The sequence below is a fragment of the Mus caroli genome, chromosome 3 (assembly GCF_900094665.2).
Source record: "Mus caroli chromosome 3, CAROLI_EIJ_v1.1, whole genome shotgun sequence".
Classification (NCBI taxonomy): Eukaryota; Metazoa; Chordata; class Mammalia; order Rodentia; family Muridae; genus Mus; species Mus caroli.
Genome location: NC_034572.1, coordinates 71,649,089 through 71,651,746, shown reverse-complemented (window position 1 = coordinate 71,651,746; position 2,658 = coordinate 71,649,089). Strand labels below are relative to the sequence as shown.

At 44.3% G+C, this 2,658-nt stretch overlaps 1 pseudogene; it reads left to right on the top strand.

Annotated features, from left to right (window-relative positions):
- The first annotated feature begins 1,817 nt into the window (after positions 1 to 1,817).
- LOC110291508 lies at positions 1,818 to 2,374 on the top strand (annotated as a pseudogene).
- The last annotated feature ends 284 nt before the right edge of the window (positions 2,375 to 2,658 follow it).

Here is a 2,658-nt window from a genome sequence, read left to right as displayed (position 1 = left end):
TATGGAATGGACCTTTAAACACTCAGCTCAGGTGCTAGCTTGAGGATGAAGTCCTCATAGCATAAGGTTTGGTCACCATTAGCCAAGAAGTAGAGCAGCATCTTCAGAGGAAGACTGGTTAACAACAACTCATCATGGTGACTTTTCCTTTCATTTCAGCTCAAACTTCATGTTGCAAATTGAGTGTGCATTCTTGGTTTTTACTTTCATCTTTCAAATGTGGGCTCTATGACCTTAGATTGAGCATGCTCAGGAATGGACCCTTAGGTCAACACACTTAGAAATGGCCAACCCCTATATGAACTTATCTGGGCCCCTTGAATAAAACCCTCTTTTGTTAGAGGAGAGTGTTGCTTTTAAAGGGACTTACCTGCTGCAGGTCATCTGTCTTTCCCACCCTTTTATATCTCACCTGTGCTGATTTGGCTTTGGTCTTAGCAAGATGTGAGCCTATTGTGTTGGGTTGTGTCAAATACCACATGGTAACTGTAGCCTACTGATCCTATTAAACCATAGCTCTCTCTATCTTTTCCTCTCCCTTTTCACAGAACATTTAATGAAAGTTGGGTGGACCACAGGGGAGAGATTATGTCACACAGCCAACAGTCTCAAAACAAATTTCTGAAATGTTCTACAGTCTTATTTGAGCTATCTCACCACCTTGGGATTTCTCAATGGCCACAACATTTTACAAAATTCTTTGGCCCATTGCCCATATACTTGACCCCCCTCCACTGTCACTCCTTTTTTGTCCCGTGTTCCACCCTTTTCTCTCCAGTGGACTCTAAGAGGCCAGATTCTTCTCTACTGTGCTAAAAGTTCCTGAAGAACTCTCCCCTAAATTCCTCTCTAAGCCCATTCTTTTATATCCAGGACCTCAGACAGTTTGTGGTTTTGTTAGTTATAGTGTTTAGTTTAACTAAAGGATCTAACCATGTAGCGTAGACTGCCTTTGAGCACTCTGTCTTCCTGCCTCCTTCCCAACTGCTTGCGTTGTAGGCATGCACCATGTCCAGCTGCAACCAAAGGTTCTTTGTTCTCCCAGCTTCTGTAAATTTCGATACTGATCCTTTTCATCAGAAGACACAGAAAAACTCACATTTTCCACACTAGCTATCACCTGGTCACTGTGGACTTCATAGTTTAGGAGACCAGTATAAAAGAGAGTCAATGTATGGACAGGGATCATTGGTCAGTAAGAGGAGGCTACCTGGCTCCCACACGGCAACAGTTGAAGAATAACATACCTGTTCAGAGCATGCCCGGGGCATCATTTGACACTTGGCTGCTAAATGTTAATTGTGTAATGACAGTTGCACAAATGCAGTGACCCCCAACTGGAAGGGGGCTTGTGCTGGTGTTGAGGCGCTTAGAGGATGAGGGCCTAGTTTGCCTTGAGAAATAAGCTGTTTAGAGTGCTTAGGTCTCAAGTCGACCTAAGATGTTCTCCCAACACCAACTTTGTTCTTTTGTAAGTTTTCCCCAGTTCAAAATCTGGATCATTTTTTTTTTTCTGGTGGGGCAAAATTGTTGCCTGATGCAAGATGCAAGTGTGAGTAAAGGTGACTGTAATGGCTGGACTTAGTGGTCGTTGTGGTGAGTTTCTCAGCTGTTATTTTAAGGGAGAGACATGAGCTGCCTGGATGCTAGGAAACATGGCTTCTCCACTTGGTTTGCAGCTGAGTAACTCTGAGCAAGCAGAGGCCCCTTTACCTAACTTCTGCCCCTCACTGGTCTGTGTTGGCAGGCAGGCAAGGATTAAGAGTTTTAAGAATGACCATCTTGCTCTTCCTGTAAGCAGCCACAGGCCACCTGCCAAGATGGTTCAATACTCTCTTGACCCAGAAAACCCCACAAAATCATGCAAATCAAGAGGTTCAAACCTTCGTGTTCACTTTAAGAACACCCGGGAAACTGCCCACTCCATCAAGGGTATGCATATCCGCAAAGCCACCAAGTATCTGAAGGATGTCACTTTAAAGAAGCAATGTGTGCCATTTGGTGGTATAATGGTGGAGTTAGTAGGTGCGCCCAGGCCAAACAGTGGGGCTGGACATAGGGTTGGTGGCTAAAAAAGAGTGCTGAATTTTTGTTGCACGTGCTTAAAAATGCAGAGAGTAATGCTGAACTTAAGGGTCTAGACATAGACTCTCTAGTCACTGAACACATCCAGGTGAACAAGGCACCTAAGATACTCCGACGAACCTACAGAGCTCATGGCAAGATTAACCCATACCTGAGCTCCCCCTGCCACAGTGAGATAATCCTCACTGAGAAGGAACAGATCGTTCCAAAGCCAGAAGAGCAGATTGCACAGAAGAAAAAGATATCCCAGAAGAAACTGAAGAAACAAAAACTCATGGCCCGGGAATAAATTCAGCATGAAATAAATGCAGATAAAGTTAAAAAGAAAAAGAAAAAAAAAAAAAGAAAAAAAGAATGACCATCTCAGTTAGAGTTCCTCCCAGGATGCTCTGGGCCTCTGACTCTTCCTGTTTCCTGCTTCTCCCACTTATTTAGTGGGGGATATTTCCTACTGTACTTTCCACTTAGCACAGAGATTCCCCCTGAATCTCTGCCAGATTGCATGCTTCTCCAGGAAGCTGACCCTGGCCTACAGTGATTTCAGGACTGCACACAGTTCAACCAGGGAGACTG